An 8,789-nucleotide genomic window follows, 5' to 3' on the forward strand; every position below is an offset into this window, starting at 1 on the left:
GTCAGCAAAATTATGCACTGTACTCCTACTATATACTACAATGCAGCACAGATATGGAGAGTTTTTCAGGCAGAGAACGTATAATACTGGTGGTCACTGGTCAGCAAAACTCTGCACTGTACTCCTCCTACTGTATATAATACTGCTGGTCCCCAGTCCCCACAATAAAGCAGTGTGAGCACAGATATATGCAGCACACTGAGCACAGATATGGAGCGTTTTTCAGGCAGAGAACGTATAATACTGGCGGTCACTGGTCAGCAAAACTTTGCACTGTACTCCTCCTATATAATACTGCTGGTCCCCAGTCACCACAATAAAGCAATGTGAGCACAGATATATGCAGCAGACTGAGCACAGATATGGAGCGTTTTTCAGGCAGAGAACGTATGATACTGGTGGTCACTGGTCAGCAAAACTCTGCACTGTACTCCTATATAATACTGCTGGTCCCGAGTCCCCACAATAAAGCAGTGTGAGCACAGATATATGCAGCACACTGAGCACAGATATGGAGCGTTTTTCAGGCAGAGAACGTATAATACTGGGGGTCACTGGTCAGAAAAACTCTGCACTGTACTCCTCCTATATAATACTGCTGCTCCCCAGTCCCCACAATAAAGCAGTGAGCACAGATATTTGCAGCCACCTGAATAAAACTGAGAGGACGCCAGCCACGTCCTCTCACTATCATTTCCAATGCACGAGTGAAAAATGGCGGCGACGAGCGGCTCCTTATATAGAATCCGAATCTCTCGAGGATTCCGACAGCGGGATGATGACGTTCGGGCGCGCTCGGGTTAACCGAGCAAGGCGGGAAGATTCGAATCTGCCTCGGAACCGTGTAAAATGGGTGAAGTTCGGGGGGGGGTTCGGATTCCGAGGAACCGAACCCGCTCATCACTAGTAAATACTGGCTGCTTTATTTTGACGCTGCAATTTAGATTTCAGTTTGAACACACCCCACCCAAATCTAACTCTCTCTGCACATCTTACATCTGCCCCCTTCCCCTGCAGTACACATGGTTTTGGCCAACTGCTAACAAATTTGCTGTTGCGATCAACTCTGAATTAGGCCCATGGTGCAATATTTTTCTGAATTTCCACCTAACACTGAGGGGGTCATTCCAAGTTGATCGTAGCTGTTCTAAGTTTAGCACAGCTATAATCGTTTACTCAGACATGCGGGGGGACGCCCAGCACAGGGCTAGTCCGCCCCGCATGTCAGTGCCAGCCCCTCCACACACACCCCTCCCCCCCGCACAAATACAAAAGCATCACACAGAGGCGATGCCTTTGTATTTGAGGAGTAACTCCCGGCCAGCGCAGCTCCTGCGGTCACATCACGCAGCCGCTGCAGCCCGCCCCCCCCAACGTTCCGGCCACGCCTGCGTTGGCCGGAGCGCTCCCACTAAATGGCGGCTTAACGCTGCCGTTCAGCCCCCTCCCGCATAGCGACCGCCTCTGTCTCAGAGGCGATCGCTAGGTAACGAAAGCTGCGCAGTTCCGACACGATCACTGCGCTGCGACAGACTGCAGCGAGCGATCAGGTCGGAATGACCCCCTGAGTGAGTCTCAGGCTGTACAAACCCTTACGTACCAGAAACACATAAGATCTTTCAAACCATTAGTAATCCGCAGTACCACGTGACATCTTGCCCAAGCCATCTTAAAGGGAGCCCAAAAAGAGCTGTAAACGAAAACATAATCACCTTTATAATGTAATGCAGAAAATGAAAAATAATCAAGCGCAGCAATTTATCTCATTAGCAGAAGTGTAGTATGTTGTGTTGCTGCCTGTCAGAGACAAGTTGCAGAAATGTACAAACTGTCATACAGCGCAGAGAGGAATGATCAGCACAAACAGAAGTGCGTATAGCTGTCAGTGTATTATGTACATAAATACACAGCAATGTTTCTTTCTCTAGCATCCATAAGGGATATTGGGGGAATCTAGTACGGTGAGGTATAGACGGGGTCCAAAGGAGCCAGTGCACTTTAAATTTCTTCATCTGGGTGTGCAGGCTCCTCCCCTCCCACAGACAGCTTAGAAAAAAGTGCCCTCAGGAGAGGATGCACATTCTGCAGCTCCAGAGAGTTTTCTTCAGTTTTATTTTAAACTTTTATTATTTTCGGTATGCTGTCTGGGCAACAGCATACCTGCACCGTGGGAGTTAGGTGTGGGGACGCTTCCCCACTGTAGGACCACTGTCCTGAGGGGCTGTTTGTTCAGCGGGGCACCGTGCCTTGGCTGTCACAGCCGCAGCACGCCACACACCCCTAACGCAGCCTGAAGGTGACATCGGTGGTGAGTACAAACTGGGGGCCCCGCTAGGGGGGTCCCCCAGTTCAAAGTGTGGCTAATCACGGACGCGGTGTACGGGACCCTCCCTGAGGGGTCCTGCTAGGATCCTCCGTGTGTAAACTGGCGCAAAACTGCTTGACTAGCACTTGTGTGATGTTTTAAGCTGTTTAGGAGATTTTGCCAGTATAAAAAATATGTACAGCTCCGGCGCCATCGGAGGGGGCGGAGCTTCCTCAGAGCGGGACTTGGGGCATTTTGGAGCAGCCATCTTCAGTACACACACAGCGCTTCCTGCCTCACAGACATGCTGTAAAACTGGTACTGGGTGTAGCAGGGTGTACACTATCCTGAGCATATTTAGGATTGCAATTGTTAGTATTTACTATTATATACAGAGCTGACAGTCTCACTGGGATTGTGCATCTTAGGGTGTGCTGGTATCATCCCTCTCTCTGTGTCTGCTCTCACATACAGTAGGGCAGGCTTGCATATAACTGTCTGTGTGTATGTTATTGTACTTACTGTGAAATATGGGTAAGCACAAGCTGTGCAGTGTACGTCATACTAAATTCTCTCCATTATCTAATGACTCTTATTTCCTGTGAACAATGTAGTCAATCTTCACAAATTAGTGAAGAAGCTGGGTGAGAGGGTCCAGAGCCCCACTGGTTAGGGTCTCTTAAGACTATGATCTCAGATATGTCATCCCAGCTCACTGCTAATGTGCGGAAAACTCAGCTACTGCAACAAGCTGTGGCAGATTTATCTGCTAGAACTGATGCACAGCCCCCCCCCCCTCCTCTCATGCAGGTCCCCAGAAGCGTGGTTTACCTGCTCTGCTATCTGATACATATGATGGTATACAACATGATGTGGATGACCTGGATCCCGTTAGTGGGGATCCCGATTCTACTCGGGGTATTGAACCCCTCATTTTGGCTATAAGGGATGTGTTAAGGCTCCCTCTAGAGGACGCTGCATCACAGCAGTCGTTATTCTTTGTACAAAACAAGCCCAATGTAACTTTCCCTGATTCTCCAGAGTTAGATGACTTATTCTATCGGGTCTGGAAAAATCCAGACAAAAAGTTCCAAGTGTCCAAAAAGTGTTTGCGCACTTTCCCATTTGCTCTGAAGGTACAAAATTTTGGGAGGAACCCCCTGAAGTGGATGTCTGTCTCTCGCCTGTCTAAGAAGGCGGTGCTGCCTGCCCCAGGCTCCTTTACCATGAAGGATCCTGGGGACCAGAAGATAGAGACTACCCTAAAGTCTGTATACACTGCAGCTGGCCTCTCACAAAGACCGGTCATTGCGGGTTGCTGGATGACCCATGCTATTCATTCTTGGGCCATTCAAATTCAGGGGGGTCTCTCGGGGATATGCCCTTAGTTACTATGGTAACCCTACTAAAGCACATTCAGGACACTACACGTGTCCTCTGTGATTTGCTCAAGGAGATGGGGAACATTAATGCTCGGACGTCTGCCTTGTGGTTTCGTTAGTGTATTGCGGACGCAGACTCCAAACGTAGTGTGGAATCCCTCCTCTTTTCTGGGGAATGGCTTTTTGGTGTTGAAATGTATACCTGGATTTTCAAAGTTACGGCTGGGAAATCCACGTTTCTCCCCCCTGGGGCCCCCGCCAGCAAGACGCTCCTATCCGGGACCGTCTGTCCAGTCTATTCGGTCTCACAGATTTCGATCGAAGGCCAGTGCGGCTAGAGGCACCAGAGGTAAGTCCAGAAAACCTACATGCACCAGTTCTAAGGAACAGTCCACCGGTTCTGCTTCCACTAAGGCCTCAGCATGATGGTGCCCACCGAACCAGAGGGGAATCTCGAGGTGGGAGCTCGACTGCATCACTTCAGCAGCGTCTGGAAGACTTCCTGCCGGGATGCCTGGGTTAGAGAGCTCGTTTCTCAAGGCTACAAGCTGGAGTTCCACAGTACTCCCCCCTCAACGATTTTTCAAATCAAGCTTACCAGCTTTGGAGAATATGCAAGTTACATTACAACAGGCTATCCGGAAGTTGGTCCAATCCTCCGACATTTTTCCAGTACCACTACCGCAACGCGGCAAGGGGTTTTACTCAAACCTGTTTGTGGTGCCGAAGCTGGACAGTTCGGTTAGACCCATTCTGAATCTGAAATCCTTGATTCCTTATTTGAAGGTGTTCAAGTTCAAAATGGAATCCCTGCGACCAGTGATTGTGGGCCTGGAAGAACAGGAATTTCTGGTCTCCTTGGATATCAAGGACATCTATCTCCATATTCCAATTTGGCCTCTTCATCAGGCGTACCTGTGGTTTGCCCTGCTGGACAATCACTCCCAATTCCAGGCACTGCCCTTCGGCCTGTCAACAGCCCCGGGGGTATTCATGAAGGTGATGGCGGAGATGATGCTTCAACTCCGGATCCAGGTGATCAATGTGGTCTCTTATCTGGACGATTTTCTGATAAAGGCGAGATCCAAGGAGCTTTTGTTGCTCCATATCGATCGCATCCGTCTGCTGTCCGACCATGGGTGGATCCTCAACTTACAGAAGTCCCACTTGGAGCCAACTCAGAGGCTCCTGTTCCTAGGGATGTTGCTGGATACTGAGGCCCAGAAGTTATTTCTGCCAGAGGTCAAGGCGAAAACACTTCAGGAGATGGTCCACATGGTGCTCCGACCTATTCGAATGTCCGTACATCTCTGCATAAGATTGTTGGGGAAGATGGTTGCCTCATACGAGGCAATCCAGTATGGGAGGTTCCATGCCAGAACGTTTCAGCTGAATCTCCTGAGCAAGTGGTCTGGATCGCATCTCCAGATGCACCGGATGATTCAGCTGTCACCTCAGGCCAGGATTTCCCTCCTGTGGTGGCTACAGTCCTCCAGTCTCCTGGAGGGCAGGAGTTTCGGGATTCAGGATTGGACCCTCCTCACGACGGATACAAGTCTGAGAGGATCGGGAGCTGTCACTGAAGGGGCACAGTTCCAGGGCAGGTGGTCAGCCCACGAAAGCCTCCTTCCAATCAACATTCTGGAACTTTGGGCTCTGCTTCAAGCCTTGACTCAAAGATCACGCGATCCAGGTACAGTCGGACAACACCACGGCTGTGGCATATATCAATCGACAAGGAGGGAAAAAAGCAGAGCCTGCATGTGAGAGGTGTCAAAGATACTCCTCTGGGCGGAAAGAAATGCAAGAGCCATGTCAGCAATCTTCATTCTGGGTGTGGACAACTGGGAGGCGAACTTCCTGAGTCGTCACGATCTCCACCCGGGGGAGTGGGGGCTCCACTATCTGGTGTTCCAGCAGATCATCGACCAGTGGGGTTGCCCACAAATAGACATGATGGCTTCTCGTCTCAACAGGAAACTTCCCTGGTATTGCTCGTGGACCAGGGACCCTCAGGCGAGGGCAGTGGACGCACTGGCGTTGCCGTGGCCATACCGGCTGGTCTACCTGTTTCCTCTGATCCCATTGCTCCCAAGAGTGCTAAAGCGAATCAGGAATCAAGGTGTCAAGGCAATTCTGATTGCCTCGGAGGGCGTGGTACGCGGATCTTCTGGACATGTCCGTCGACCTTTGGCCTCTACCACTCAGAAGAGATCTTCTTCAACAAGGAGCGTTCGTCTACCCGGACTTACGGCGACTTCGTTTGATGGCAAGGAGGTTGAGCGGAACATCCTAGCTCACAAGGGCCTTTCCAAGAAGGTTGTTGCAACCATGGTTCAGCCCAGGAAACCTGTGATGTCAAAACACTATCATCATATCTGGAGGAGATATGTCTCTTGGTTCAAGGAAAGCACGAATCCACCTGCAGAGTTTCACTTGGGACGTTTCCTACGTTTCGTGCAGGCTGGTGTGGATAAGGGCTTGCGTCTGGGTTCCATTAAGGTCCAGATTTCAGCTCTCTCCATTTTCTTTCAAAAGAAATTGGCAGTGTTGCCAGAAGCTCGGACCTTCTTGCAAGGGGTGCTCCACATACAACCTCCATTTGTGCCACCTACGGCACCCTGGGATTTGGATGTAGGGTTGATATTTCTACAGTCCTCCTGGTTTGAACCTCTGATAACAATAGAAGACAAGTACCTCACGTGGAAGACAGTGACGTTACTGGCCCTGGCTTCTGCTCGACGTGTTTCAGAATTGGGTGCTTTGTCATGTAAAAGTTCCTACTTGGTCATTTACGAGGACAGAGCAGAGCTCCGGACTAGACAGCAGTTCTTCTGAATAAACCTATTGGGGTTCCATCCAGTTCTGACGCTTCTGCTCCTCCGGTTCCATTGGATGCTGTGCGGACCTTGAAGATCTATGTCAGGTACACAGCTCGGGTAAGAAAAAGGGGTTCCTTATTCGTGCTCTATGATGCGCAGAAAAAGGGTTGCCCTGCTTCAAAGCAGTCAATTGCTCGTTGGATTAGGCTTACTATCCAACAGGCCTATGTGTCGGCAGCCTTATGACTAGACAAAGGGCGATCGGGCACCAGTCAAATTGATATAGTATTGACGTGTGAAAACCAAAATCGGACAATTAAACCCTTGGAAATTGGGAGGAAAAAAATACAATTTTTTCAATTAATTAACACTGTCCTAGTTGGTGGTGCGCCCAGAGCCAGAAAGTACATGTACTAGCAAAAGGGAGAGAGAGAAGGCTCTTGTGTGGGCGCAGTCTTTAGAAATGTAGAAAAATTCCTATGATATATGAGAAGAAATATTATAAAACATAATGTTTAATGTTTAAAGTTTAAAAACGTAATTACCCATAGAAGTGATCCATGTGAAATAAAGATATTACAGATAAAGAATTTAAATGTTCTGGTCTGTTTTTTTCACAATAAGTGATATTCTGTGTCACCTAACAATTATTATTAAGCCTCCGGAAGTGAACAAGCCCGCATGGGCGAAACGCGTCTTCCACAGGGGGGGGGGGTGAGCGGGGACCGCTGATGGAGTGACAATAATTGTTTGGTGACACAGAATATCCCATTTTGCTTACCTCTTTCCAATATACAAGTGTACTGGAATCATTGATTTTGTGCCTTCTTCTTGTTCTACTATTTTTCGTGGACTCTCATCCACGATCCACGGAGCATGATACCACGGATGTGGGATTTTGTGAGCCGTGCCTAACGTGGAAAGCAGATCCACACATTTCTTCCCCCTTTACTCATTCATTCCTTTTTCGTCTCTCTATTGTTTCCACCCTTCTCTCTAATTTCCTATATAGGTGCACTCTCATTGGTGTACTTATCACATAAATTCTCTACTATCATACCACGCTGCAAATGCCCGATCTCGTCCGATCTTGGAAGCCAAACAGCGTTGGGCTGGGTTAGTACCGGGAGAGGAGACCCCCTGCGAATACCTGGTGTTGTAGAGAAGGAATTATTTTCCTTTCTATGTGAGTTGCGACGCCAACAGCAGTATCACCACTAATTCTGGTTCTTATGATATTTTCTCTCTACGAAAGGCTTACAACCAATAATTTGGCATATGTTACAAAGTCAGGTTTTTTGAATGTTGGTGACCATTAATTTCCTATTGTAAGCAGCCCTTTTTGGGGCTTACTTATCATTATCGCTATGACCACTCCTCGGTCCCATTAATACAGACATTCTGTACTGGTCAGGGGAAATGGGGGTAAGACAATCAAGTGTCTACAACCTTTTCAATCACTTATTGTGAAAAAAAACAGACCAGAACATTTTAATTCTTTATCTGTAATATCTTTATTTCACATGGATCACTTCTATGGGTAATTACGTTTTTAAACTTTATACATTAAAAATTATGTTTTATAATATTTCTTCTCATGTGTCGTCAGCCTTACCTGTTCCTAAGTCTCTAAAAGCCCACTCTACAAGATCAGTGGGCTCTTCCTGGGCGGCTGCCCGTGGAGTCTCGGCCTTGCAACTATGCCGAGCTGCTACCGGGTCGAGGAAGAACACTTTTGTGAAGTTTTACAAATTTGATTCCCTGGCCAAAGAGGAAACCTAGTTTGGGCAGGCGGTGATGCAGCAGTCTCCGAAGGTCCCTGCACGTTCTGGAAACTTTGGGACGTCCCCATCGTACTTGTTTCCCCCAATATCCCCTATGGATGCTAGAGAAAATAGGATTTTAATACCTACCGGTAAATCCTTTTCTCGTAGTCCATAAGGGATATTGGGCGCCCGCCTCAGTACGTTGACTTTTGTGCAGGTTCTTGTTCTATAGTTACCTGTTCAGCTGTTGCTTTTGTTGTTACCAGCCGTTGCTGGTTGTTGTATGTTAGTGGTGTGCTGGTGTGTAAATCTCACCACCTTTTCTGTTGTCATGTTCCTTCTCATGTGTCCTTTCTCCTTCGGGCACGTTTTTACCTATAACTGCCTGTGGGAGGGGGAATAGAGGGGAGGAGCCAACACACCGAGTTGAAGAAATTGAAAGTGCACTGGCTCCTTTGGACCATGTCTATACCCCATCGTACTAGTTTCCCCCAATATCCCTTATGGACTACGA

General features: G+C 48.3%; 1 pseudogene; it reads left to right on the forward strand.

The window, feature by feature from the left end:
- Positions 1 to 7,555: 7,555 nt before the first annotated feature.
- Positions 7,556 to 7,674, forward strand: LOC134913593 (5S ribosomal RNA; annotated as a pseudogene).
- Positions 7,675 to 8,789: the final 1,115 nt, after the last annotated feature.

Source organism: Pseudophryne corroboree, chromosome 4, assembly GCF_028390025.1.
Source record: "Pseudophryne corroboree isolate aPseCor3 chromosome 4, aPseCor3.hap2, whole genome shotgun sequence".
NCBI lineage: Eukaryota > Metazoa > Chordata > Amphibia > Anura > Myobatrachidae > Pseudophryne > Pseudophryne corroboree.